Source organism: Indicator indicator, chromosome 25 (assembly GCF_027791375.1).
Source record: "Indicator indicator isolate 239-I01 chromosome 25, UM_Iind_1.1, whole genome shotgun sequence".
NCBI lineage: Eukaryota > Metazoa > Chordata > Aves > Piciformes > Indicatoridae > Indicator > Indicator indicator.
Genome location: NC_072034.1, coordinates 4,431,378 through 4,444,890, shown reverse-complemented (window position 1 = coordinate 4,444,890; position 13,513 = coordinate 4,431,378).

Sequence of the window (13,513 nt, the reverse complement as noted above, 5' to 3'; positions counted from 1 at the left end):
GCTTTTTTTAATCTTCCATGGATTACCAGCTCATTGACAGAGAATCTTGTATCTGTATTGCTACTGTGTAATACTGACCTTTCTGAAGGATGCCCCAATTTTCTCCTACTCCAGCTTCTGCAAGTGGTTTGACTTGGAATCACATCTAAGCCTGCCAGAGTAAAGTTGGAAAATCACCACAAGCTACACTGACTATTGCAAATTTATCACATGAGGAGTTTCCTTTCTGGATTTGAAGCCTCTTCCACATCTGTCTTCAGAAAGTGTTAGCCCCTGCCTAGGAGATTGCTGACCACCACTTAGAGAACTCTCCCAATCTCATATTCAGCAGCACTATACACACACACACATTCATTTGGGCTGACATACAATTTTACAGCAGGCTTTGTTTTTTTCTCTCCCAAGACAAAGCTGGCAGAATGAAAGATGTATGGCAAAACCCAGGGGCAAGTTGTAAGGAACTGAACATGGAGAATTTACTGAGATTTCCACACCACCACCAGTCACAAGCTGACGTAGCATTCTGGTTAGTACTCAGAGGCTTCACCGTTCCTAGGCACAAAGCTCAATTTTACAGAGGTAACACTTCAGGGGCAAGAGGGAAAAAAATCACTTGCTGCAAATATCACAAGATCTTCATTAGAGTGCACCCTTGTCATTGACATCAGGAGTGATTGATTTGTTTAAGCTGCTTCCATAAGGGTGTTGGAGATTATCCTTAAACATCTCCTTCTTGGCAAATAGCAGTAGTTAAATCAAACTAAACAGCAATTCTGTTTGCTCTCCAAGGAGGGTGGAAAAAGCATTCTTACTACAGGAGAAACCTCCCAGCATGAGAGTCTGACCTGTTGGAGAGTCTTAAGGTATTAAATTTGACTTTTTAGGTTAGGCCTTTGCTTTCACTGGAGGCTTTCTAGATAACCACAACATCCCACAGAGTTCAGGTACCCTCCAAGGAGCTCCCATTCAAAGGGCATGCCAGCAACGAGGCCCTCTCACCATACTACTTCACTCCTAACCATAGAACTCAGTTTCAAACCACAGCAGAGGCTTCCAAAAGCATTGTGACATGTGCAGCTACCTTCAGCAGGGCCCCACTGGACGAAAATACTCCAGTTAAGTAAGTGTGGTTTTAAAAAACAAGTAAATAACGGTTTGTCAATGAAATACCCAAGAAAAATGATTAGTCAGACATGGAAAAAACCCACTATTGATTACACCTCCCTATACTATAAGCATTCCCACGGTATTAAATTACAGCTCCTGTCAACAATACTGATATTACAAAACCATGAATGGAAGCGTAAGATTGGGAAACTCAGAAACAGTTAACGTTCCTATCAGCAACATAAATCAAAGGTAGCAGGAGCCTAAGGGCTAAGCATGCTCCAACAGGTTGCCAGTTGCAGGCATGCCAGGGCTCCACTTTGATTTCCTGCCCCAATACAGGCCCAGAGCACAGCAGGAAGATACCATCCTTAGCCCTAAGGTGTATTTTCCACAGCTGAGGTTAAGCACATGCCACCAAAAGGCATGGGGACTACAGCTGCACGTCCCTAGGATGATGACAGTACCATCCCACCACTTCGTATCCCCACCCTCAACAAGTAGGCACATAAATGGAAACAACATTGGGAATTTTACTCTTTATGAAGGCATTATAAATCACAGCCCACTTAACGTTAAAATCTGTCAATAGAGCTAAAAGAAATTTAACAAACACTAGTTCTTTCTTGAGGTGTATCAGTGTTGAGAGATGACGAAGGCTTCCCCAGGAGTCTGTAGCTTGCAGTATCTTCAGAGCAAATTAAAATACTACATTACTTCTCAAGAATGTATTATGCAACTCTCCTTTTCAGTGTAAGCATCTTCCACAGGGACAGGAAAATCTATGTACAGGACCTGCCAAGCCATAGAGGTATTAAACACACGATGCTATTAGAGAAATGCCAGTTAAGTGACATTTTTACTGGGAAAAACGGCATTGACCTTACATTGAACTTTTGGCAGGAAGCTGCAGGATAAAGCCTCATCGTTTCATCCCCCAGCCAGCCAGAAGCAAGGGAAGGTTTGTGTTTAGCAGAACAAGGCAATATGTAACATCACTTTGTAAGCCAATTCATCACGAGCATAATTCCCATCTGGCAGACCGGAAGGGGGCAAAAGGTAGGGACTCGGTGCCATCAGCAGGGCAACATCACAAGACTAGGCAAGCTCAGCTCCAGACTCAGTCCAAGATGCCCCTTCATTCCAACCTTCTTCAGCAACAAGTTTCTCCAGCAAATCAGGTATTTCTACCAGGATAAACTGAGCTGCCGAGGCTTTCCTGTTTCCATGGGAATTCCTGATTGGACTCCCCTCCAAAAGCAGTGAGCAGCGCCTAGGCAGAGGAGGCTTTACAGGATGAGGAAAATTAGGAGGTTGTGCTCAGCTGGAAGGCAGCTAATCAAAACCAGAGCACACTGACACTTCGCACTAACTTCCAATCATACTCCTGCAAAGACCTACAATACATCACTTGCTAAAATAAAAAGGATCAACAGTCAATGCAACTGCTTTCTTTATGCAAGAAGCATGAAAAAGAATTGTCAAGTGTAACAGAAAAAAAAAGAAAGAAACCCCAAAGTCAGAGAACACTTTTCTCCAAGGACAATACAAAACCATTTCCAACCTCCATCTTAACTTCTTCTGCTTAGGATTTTCCTTCATTAAATAGGATGGTTTTGGTGTTCAAGCTGGTATATAACATCCTTTTATAATGGAGGGTGAAAAGAAAAGTCTGCTTTTCAAAAATGTTTAAAAAAAAAAAAAAAAACACAAAAAACCCCACACCACAAAAACCAAAATCAAAAAAAGCCCCAAACATCCCACATCATCACCAAACTGAAGCCAATACTACTTGCAGCCAAAAAGCCCTAAAAGTAATTGAATGGAGGAAAAGAGATGCAGAGTGGCTTTACATGAGTGAAACCAACAGCAAAGAGTTTGCCTATAGGAGTGCAGCAAGAGAAAGTTAAAGATTAAAGAAACACGAAGACTAAGTTAAACATTAAACTTATTCCAACAGCTACATGACCTACATGTGGGATTTTTTTCAAATGAGAGAAAGCATGAGTTTTGAAGTGTCACAAAAAAGTAAGCACACCCACAGCAGACTGCTGGAGGGATGTTTTCAGCTGACCAGTTCCAAATCCTGATTTATTTTAAAAATTAGTATTAGAAAACTGAACTAATACTACAGTTACATTTCAATCTGAAAAATGGTTTAGAAGTGATTCCAATTAATAACTGATGTAACAGTCAATTGCAATACTGGAATACATACTGAAGACTAGACATACTGCCATCTGCTAATCACTCTGTAATTAAAATTTACAGATAAGTTTGGAACTTTTGCTGCTTTATATCCCTGGCTGCCTATCTACTATTTTTTAACCTCAGAGAAATAACCATTTTCAAGCCAGCAATACCATTGACAGTATTTTCTTCCACTGTAGTGAGCCCTAGAAGTTAAAGAGGCTCTCAAGCACCTCCACATGCAGCATGGCTTGAATTTGAACTGTGCAAACACTCCAAAAAGTAAACAGTTCCTACACATTTACATGTACCATAACTATAAGAAGTCCTTTTTAATCACTAGTAACACCTAATGCTGACTTCTGAAGTAGCAAAGAAGGTTTTACAGAGATTTCATTCAGTGATGCTATTACCTTTTTCAAGTTCTTCCCTTCTTCTCAGTCTTTTGTTAGATTTACCAAGGTTTGTTGAGTTTACCTGAGCAGTTTGGTCAGAAGACCAGGTCCTCTGCCTGGAAAGGTGCCCTTCACACTAAAGAGCAGTGCTGTACTGGCAGCAAAGGAGCAATCTTTCTAGCTGCTGATCACTCTCACCTTACCCAAAAAGCTCGAATTACTCATTACTATTTAACAGATACCAGGTACACATTAAAAGGAGCAGGCTTACCAACCAGGCTTCCACCTCTGCAGACCCACGTGTGGATGCTAATTAGCACTGAAATGACTATGCCCCAGCAGAAAGCTAATAATGTGCATCACACAATTATCCAGAAGGGGGGAAATCTGAGATTTGTATGCATTGCAGCAAACACTGCATACTGCAAGCTGCCACCAGAGTTCAGGTAATGTGCACGTTTATTACTTAACCTCGCTCGCCATATTGTCCTCTCTCTTTACTACTAGTTTATTACATAAAACCTCAGTATTTTAGAGAGGAGAACAAACCCTGCTGTAAATTCCCCAAAATTTTACATTAGTGATATGGTCCAATTGGAATGAAAGGTAGAAACAATGATCAAAAAAAAGTACATTTTATCAGCAACTAAACTTTTATTAAAAGTTTCAAATCTGATTTGGTTTCCACTCAGGGGGAGTGGATCTTGACCAGTTATGGACTACATGTGCTGTCCATGGTAGGCTCTAGGCCAGGCTGATGAAGAGACTGTTTCCTTTCAAACTCAGCATTAAGTTATCCCACCTGCCTGTATCTCCATCGAAGGTTAAAAACTGCAACAGCATTCTTACCATGCTCAAGAACAGCATCTACCACAGGTAAATGCACATATAGAGAGTAGTTATTTCTTTTAAGGTATCATGTACTGGAGCTGTAAGAAGAGACACAGTCAAAAGGATGGTAAGAAAAACGCCAAGTTGTGAATGAAAGACCACTGAGAGCACTACAAACTCCCTCTCAACAACACATAACCAGCTACTAGCTGTAGTTTACCACAGCTCTTCATTAAAAAATGGAGCATTAAATAGGAGAAAGATGTGAGCACAGATCTGATTGTTACCTGATGCATTACCTGTGTTACCTGTTTTACTGAAGCTTCTGTTTTGCCCTGCCTACTCTAAATCCCATTGACATGAATGTATTTTATGTGCACATCTGTTTGCTTTAGCTGTTATTAAACAGTTTTATGGATAAAGTGAAGCATCCAATCTTCACAAGATTGGAAACATTTCAGTTAAACAAATACAGAACCAAGCCCTACAATGCCAGTTGCATGACCAAAGGCCCTGTAAGCAAAGCACTTTATCAAGCCCAAGATAGCAAGGAATGACTAACAAAAAGCACAGTTAAGTATAAAGCTGAACGAGGAAGAAAATATTCCAAGACAAAAGTTCTCTAGCACTGGTTACAGGATGATTCAGTGATAAAAATACATGCACCGAAACCAATTCTTCATATCAGCCACATGCAAGCAGTTGGTATTAAAGACCAAAATATGTACATATATCTAAGCAGGAATGCAGTGGCATTGACTCAAAACTGGAGAACAGTGAAAACAGGTCTTTCTATTTATGAGATTGTCCAAGACACCTCTTGGAACAATACAAAATTTTTCAAGCCCCCTTCAAAATATTTTCTGTAAGATTTAATACTAGTCCACATCACTGTTTTTTTGCCGAGTACCAAAGTAAGGAAACGCTACACATGAGGAAACAGACTGACCAGTTTATGTAAAACAGCAAGTCTCACAAGATGATCAAATTATCACAGGCACAGAAAGCACAACTCGATTCCTAAACTCTTTAAACTGGCAATTGCAAAATGTGTTCTTAACCTAGAATATTGCCTGCTGTACTGGACATATTACATAGGTAACAGGAAACACTACTCCATAATCCTTTAGGAGCATTAAAGTAAGTCAGGCCTGTAAACTGACTTCAGGCAGCAAATTGCAGTTCAGAACTAGGAAGCAGCTGCTACTAAGCAATCCATGTGCTGTAAAACAGAAGAAAGCATCAGAAATGTGTGAACAAAGCTTGGAGCAGCAAACCATTCCATTATCTAGGAAGAAACTGATAACAGGTATTGCCCAACCTTTGGATTTATATTCTTAATTTTTTCCTATCACACATCTTATTACTAATTGCTGAGGTAGTACACACTGTGATTGTTATTTTGTGTTGTACTGGTTGAGATAAGTGGTAAGATTTGGCTTCTAATTACAACCAAATGAATAAATGAAGAAATTAATGGAAATTATTAGCAAGAAATCATGTGTACAAACAAAACCAGGCTTTTGCATTTACTTTGTATAGTTTCTTAAATAACTACCAATGACTGAAGCATTTCAATGGGTACTAGATTGCCACAGCCACAGATAAAAAGAGAGGAAGATTTATAGGCATTACAATGTTACTGTAATCATCTGTCAGAGACTTACTGTGTCACTTATGCAAACAGCAAAGCAGTTAAGAGAGACAAAAGGATATACAGTTTATGAAACCCCTTTTAGTAACAGTTTCCTATTTGTGCAAGAAGTTTTATTACACACTGGAGGGCTTTATCTAAGCTTTTATACTCAGTCATGGAAAAACTGATTTTAAAAAGCCTCACTCAAAAGGTAGCAAGGTAGAGGAAAAGAGGAACAGCTCTTTCAAAATATAAGGTTTACAGTTAGTAAACAAGTACTTTCAGTAGACATGCCAGTAAGAAGTTACAGAGAAGCAGAACTCTTACGCAAGGCACAATGTCCTGGTAAGATGAATTTATAGCAAGCGACCAAGATGTAACATTCATGGTAGCACTTTGCCACTGGCTTCCTGATGGTTATGGAAAACAATCTTACAATCCATCTTTCCAGAAGTCTACCTAAAAAGACTGAAGGTTTACAAATATTATCTTTATTTTCTATTAATAGATGTTAAATATGTACAAGATTTCTAAATGTATTACTGTTAATAATGTTAATCCTTTAAATCAAGTCACTTATAAACCAGAGCAAGACCTGCAGAATTTGGGATTATAACACTCCAGTACTGACAGTCTCAGTCAAGAAGAGATTTACCTGGGTGCGAAGGATTCAGGTCTAATTAAATGTTTCAATAACATGAAGCATGTTACAAAAGGGCAAAGACAGGTTCCCCTTCATACCACTTAGGTTTCTTAACACTCCTCACCCTATCTAGTGGGAATCAGTACTTGCAACTTGTCACTGTTTTGTTAAAACCAAGTGATACTGAGAATCTCTGTAAGAAGCAATGCATGAAGAAAATCTTCACCCCTTCTGCTGCTGGCCTAGGTCCAAAACATTACAGCAAGACCAGAACACACTTCTATCCTCAGCGCCTCAGCTCCTGCACTGTACCCCAGAACTGAAGCAGGGCGTAAGACGGCAGATACATCAATAGGACAGCTCAGGTCATACCGTGCTTATTATTTTGGGCTCTGCACCAGACCAAAGCTGACTACGGCTGCATGAGGTGTTGCAGCTGAGCTGATGTGCTGTCCTGGACCTCGGGATGGAAGCAGAGGGCAGAAACCTGAGAAACAAAAAGCCTGCTCCAAAACCTCCGCACCTTCAACCAAATGCAACCTGACCCAGTGTGCAAGCGACTCAGATTTCTCTGCATTGGCATGCTCCATTATGCAGGTCTTCTCTTTGCTGCCCTGTGGTTACTTCATCCCCAGCACCCTGGAAAGATAAATGCTGACTGTATGTAGTGAAAAAGCCATCTATTTGCAAGTGAGACAACTATATTCCTTGTGGAGAAATGTATCCATTTAAAGCTATGTGAGAATGTTTTCTGAAAAGTTATACATCCTCACAGCTCCTGTAAATTCACTGTAGATTTTAGCACTAACATATGTATCCCTTGACAAAGTCCCCTCGACTTCTGGAGACCTTTCCTCCTGCTGCAGCCATTTTGCACCAGAAAGTAAGCAACCAGATATAACGTTGTGAAATCAAGGGGTGGGGGCATTAACACAGAGAAATCGACAGGTTACTCCACATTTCCTAGACACCAGTGCTGTTTAAGATGTTACTATGGCTCACCAACTGGTAGTCCTGCTCCTGCTGTGTGACACTACACTGCCCAGAAGAGTCCAGTAACAGAATAACTTACTGCAATGATGCACAGTCAAGAGTACATGCAGAAAGAAGAAAGCCTCCTACCTGCAGGGAAGAGGGGCACGAATGCCACAGTAGCTGAAGGAGACAAAGATGCCTCCACTGAGAGGTCAAAGCTGCCCAGGAAGCTCTCACTTTCACACTGGCATCAAAGGACAAGTCAAAATACTGAATTTAGTATCAAAAAGCAAATAAGAAAATAAGGATAAACTTGCCTCAGCCTGATTTTAAACACTCCCATCGGCAACAGATTAACTTCTAACAAAATGACTCTCTGAAGGAGGAGCTTGAAGAAATTGCAGAGCACAGCTTGTAGTAAGCTTAATTTTTTGGTGCAGCAAGCACAGCCTAGTTATATGCTGCCATCACACAAGCATGTTTTTTTGCCTCAAGAACAAGCCTCAGGATTTTTAACTTTCAAATTTTAATTTTAAACTTATCCACATTTCACTTAAATTTTATTTTAACTTTAATAATTGTTTGAGGGGATGCTTCATTTTTTTCACTACAGTTAGCTTCAGCTTGGTACAAGCTCTCCCTGGTCACGCCATCACATGACACCTAGAAACCCTGAATGAGTTTCTTTGTTTGATTTCTGACTTCATCCTATAGCTAATAACTACATTTTAACCAGCCACACAAACAGAATCACAAGGGAAACTATAGCAGGTGTTTCTGCAATAGGAAATAATACTTTGAATAAAGTTAAAATACTTAATAATGCTTTGCTCTTACTCAGCTCAATTAAAATAATTGCTCAAGACTATGCAACACTACCACACACTCCAACATTCAGCTCATTCAGTCTACTCATCACTAGGTTCTGTTTTGAAATCTACAGGTAGGTCTTTTCAAAGCAAATTATTCTCTCTTGATTTTAGATTTGTTTTGTAGTGTCTGCTTTGAACTGCCTCTTAGTAGAATTTGGTTGTTAGAATAAGGATAAAAGTATTATATGTTAGGACTTCCTCCTCCTCAGACTGATTTTAAGAGCAAGACCACATCATTTGAAGTGAAAGGGGATAGAAATTAACTCAGGACCCTTCTAAAAAGTGCTACAGTCCAGTAAGGTATAAGAGACTACTCAGATTTTTCTGCAGTAGCTCTATTTTTTTATTATTATTTTTTAAAATACACAGAAACTTCCTGCCAATTTCTAATATCAGTAGTTGACTAAGGCTGGATTACAGCTTCAGAAAAGAGTCTAAAGATGGAGTTTGTGGATTTTCTAAGGCAATCTGAAACTTAAATGCAATCTGTTAATTCACAAAGTCTAGTTGAGAGGTGTCCCTGCCTATGTCATGAAGATTGGGGTAGATCATCTCTAAGGTCCCTTTCAACATAAGCCATCCTATGAGTCTATGACATGAAATATTAAGGAATTAAGAGACACAGAGGGCAGAGGGCCAAGATAAAGATGATTCACAGACTACAGTTCAGAGGATAATCTGGGTGCAAAGCCAAAACAAATCAACCACAAACCATCCAGATGAACATCAAGTGCTTCTACATGTGTACACATGTCTGTTCCTACCCACTGAAACTGCACTTTCTGGGAGATGAGAAGACCTCTATAGACCATCAGGCCCTACAAGCAACAGATACCCCGAACACTAGACAGGTCTATCTAGTCATGTTACTAAAAACCACCTGAAATGTTTCACTTCAGAGTATTCAGAAGAAAAATACATGTAAATAAAACTTCCCACAAGCACTTTATGCTCAATTTCTTGGAGACGTCTGTGCTCAGGGACCAAATATATCAACACCTCTCAAAATTCAGTTTCTTTGAACCCAGGGACAGAAAGTAAGATTCTTCTGAACACCAGCAAAGCTTAATCAAGGATCTAATTCTTCAACAAATCATTCTTGGTATTTACAGTACACTGGTGTACAAGTTTTAGACTATTGCAAGTCTCCTCCAAGTTGGCTCAGACATAAGGCTTAGTGGAAGAGAATCCTAGAAGAATGCAGAAGAATCGAGATCTCTTTTGCCAGCAAGGTATCAAGCAGCAGCAAGATTCTCACAGTCTGTTTAGCTCACCTCACAGAGCACCAGCAAGCTTCCTGCATGAAAAGTTGACCCAACTCTTACATCACAAGAACATCTGCAGCCAGCACTACCTACAAGGCCTACAAGCTATGAATACCATTTCAGCTGGTGCCCCGGGGGCCATCAGGGACAAACAAAAACCTGACTTGGCAACCTGATACAAATAACAGTCAAAAAAAAAAAAAAAACCACAACAAAAACACACCACCAAACACACAACCAGGAGTAATCAAGCAATCAGAACATGCATTTGCTTCTAGCTTAGCCAGTCCATCTTCTTGGTTCTTCCTATCAGTTTCGCTGTCAAATTCTTTCCCTATCAGTTTGTCATTACTGGAGGGAAGAATAATTGCAGCTTAAAAACTTCAGGCTGACACTAGGAAATCCTCTTCCTTTATAAGAGTGGTGTGGCACCAGGAAAGGTTACCAGGGAGGGTGGGGAACCTCCATCCTAGCAGGTGTTCAGAACTTGGATGAAAAAGAGCCACAACTGACCTGATCTTATGTTGTCAACAACTCTGTACTGAGTGGAAATTCATAGAAGACATTCCAGAGATCCTTCTAGCCAACTTTTGTGACCTACTGACTGCAGACATTAGAGCTAGTTAACCCTTTCATTGCTGCAAGGGTAATTCCTGCAGAGATAGTGCTACCTATATCCTGAGCGCTGCCATTGTCAAAACTCATCTGCAAGCTCTTTACTGACATCAACTTCCAGTCAAAAACGTTTTTGATAAAGATATAATTACCAAGGTCCAAGTTCAACAACTGAGCATACCCATGCTATAAAAAAAGTACTTTCCTGAATCTGTTTACATTATGATGAACTGGCTGCCCAAGCAAACTTCGAAAATAAACATTTAACTACTTGCAAATAGCATCTACATCCCCTAACAACTACCCCATTTTATAAAAGCACTAAATATTATTAATCAGAAACAGATACATTGTAACTTACTACCACAGCTCAGTGACTGCTTTTGAAGTGAGAAGGGAGAAATCAAGTGCTCACCTGAAATAATATTTCATTATAGAATTTCCAGCATCATGAAATGTTTGTGTATTTGGCACAACACTCCCTACATTTGTATTCTTATGTCTGTTTCCCATGTTTCATCTTAGACAAATAGAGAAAATATTTTCCAAGAAAGAAACCAGGTTCAAACCAGTAACCAAACCTGCATTCAGTCAGTTCAAGGACAGGTGTAGCCAAGAGGAGAGACATGCAGAAAGCACATCATACCACCCAGCTGGAGGGGGCTCCTCAGCCATACTCCCCTTTTCACCTCAAACACAAACTGTGCATCTACACAGTCACTTATTTCTGATTAAGTTAAACCACCCATAGATAGGAGGAAAGCATACAGAGAAAATAAAAAGCTATATTCATTCCCCTGCACAAATAAAATTTTGTGCATGACAAGCGTGTCACTTAAATTATCAAAACAAATCAGGTTATAACTACTTGTTGCAAATCTGAACTGTATAATTTAGAAAAGTTATCTACAATGTCTTTCAAATCCCTTGAATCTTAACTACCACATTTATAGTCTGCAAAAATGAAAAGTATGGTGGTATTTTTTTTCCCATTTATCATCATTTCTTCACATATTAAAAAAAAAAAAAAAATCTTTTTTAACTGGCCTAGCAGGTAGCTATTCTTTCCCTAAAAGAAAAAAATCATCTATTGATCAAAGAGTTCAAGACTGAGCAAGGACAGTCCCAAGCATTGTCAATTAGGTGTACTGTTTCTAACAGATAACCAATTAAGTTACTCCACAAAACCACAAGTAGTGTCAGCAAGTCTTCCCATATATAGGAATTAACAAACAAAACTCAATGTTAAAAACTAAACAGTTCCAAAAGCTTCCAAAAGGACTTGCTACTATTCCAACACACTGGCTCCAAGTCAAGAACTATAGCACAAAATCTTTCATGTAATTAGCAAAATAAAAAAATAATTCAAAAATAGCATGGTGTGATTATGTAACAGCAAAGAGCAGAGCTGAAAACTCTTCTATTAGATAAAGCGTCATTTAAAAAAAAAATGAATGGACTTGCAATGACAAATAGTGGTAATCAACTCTTAAGGGGTTCTTAAAAAAGCTACAGGCCACTTAAAGACTTCTTCCCTCCAAGGACTATTAACAGGACGCCACAAAGCATTTAAGATCTATACATCCCAAGTGTCATAAAACAGGGTGCAAGAAACCAAATGTCACAAGTCTTAGAAATTCACTCAAAGTACAGTTGATCTGGAGGAAAAGTGGGAAAACCACGTTTCAGGAGAGAGAATTATATTAAGTAGTTTCACTGTATTTTCATTTTCATTCCTGGCAAATAGAGAAAAGAGGCATCTGCAATGTCTGTTCACAAACACTGAGCTGCATCAGAATGTCAGTTTTCAGCCCAAAGATATCTTCTAAAATAACAACAACCAAAAAAAAAAAGATAAATCCATAGAGACTTTTTTTGAATAATAAAAATAATAGCAAAAGAAGATTAATTATTTCAAATGCTCCCAATGTATCAGCATTTCTGAAACAATCCCGTTCTCTTTTTCACTATCACTCAAATACCAAAACACAAACAAAAGTACTTCTGTTAAAAATTAAGATCTAGAGAGAAAAAGTATTTAACTTGCTAAGCATCTCTTCAATGAGTTCTTAGAGCAAACATCTTAGTAGCTTTTAATACCATAATGTGATCTTTCTAGTAACTGTGGCAGTTTAGACTGGTTGCCTTTAAGAAACATTGCAAAGTTGAGACCTCCATTGTCCAGACTGTCCAACTCAGTGGGGAGACACAGGAAAGTGTATTTCTATCCATAATTCCTGCATCCCTATAAAACTGTCTGCAAGACTCAAGCTGAAATAAACCAAGATGATTCTTGGTGCTATTCTACAGGAAGCAACCCAGCTTAAAACAGTGATGTGGAAAGATGCACTTGAAAGAGCCTGAATAGTAAAACACAAAGGAAAGGAGGTATGGGCAATGAAACACTCTGCAGCTGAAGTCAGAAATAATGTAGTTCATGCTCAGGAATGTCAATTACAAACTAAAGTCATGACAGGCATTGTTGTTACAGTTATTAGTATAATTAATTGCAGAGCATTTTTGAAGTGGTGGGAAGGGTGTTCCAGCAAAATAGATGCTCTGTTCAAGTCTCAACAGGTACAGCAAAGGCCATACGCAATGCTATGCTCAGTGGTATTGTTTTATGGATGATGAGGCACACCACAATACCTTCTCACCTAGTATCTGAACATGTAGTACCACACCTACTACTCAGCAAGAACTTTGACAGATGTGATTTATTTTTTTCCATTCCTGGAAGTAAAACATATTGCTAGAAATCAGCCAAGCTGTAGCAAATTATATACAGCAGAGAATTATGGCAGGTACTCTTACTTTTCTTCCAAGTGGACCAACTAACAGTTATCATCCCAAACGGTTGATTTTAGATAGCTATATCTGAAGTGGTTTAGATATGAGAAAAGGCATTAACATTTCATGAACATTTCATGGTAGTTCTGATTACCTTTAATTTCTCTAAAAGGTTTATCTGAAATATCTGTTTA